The following is a 224-nucleotide window of genomic DNA, read 5'->3' as shown; positions in this document are numbered from 1 at the left end:
TTGCAAATCTACATCAATTTTTCCGCTGTCCCTCTCTGACCTCAATAAAATCTCAGGTCAAGATGCACATTAGGCCGGAGGCAATAGGGGGTCAGGTCAGGTAAAAAGGGTCTAAAATTAACCTCACTTTCGGGGACGGATGAATGACTCGTCCAATGTACAGGTGACCCATACCTGTATGTCATATCAGGTCACATATACTTTTGGCTTGTTTCTCTCAAATA

This window comes from Penaeus monodon, chromosome 23 (genome assembly GCF_015228065.2).
Source record: "Penaeus monodon isolate SGIC_2016 chromosome 23, NSTDA_Pmon_1, whole genome shotgun sequence".
NCBI classification, from domain to species: domain Eukaryota; kingdom Metazoa; phylum Arthropoda; class Malacostraca; order Decapoda; family Penaeidae; genus Penaeus; species Penaeus monodon.
The sequence above is the reverse complement of the archived record's forward strand: the minus strand, read 5'-3'. Positions refer to the sequence as shown.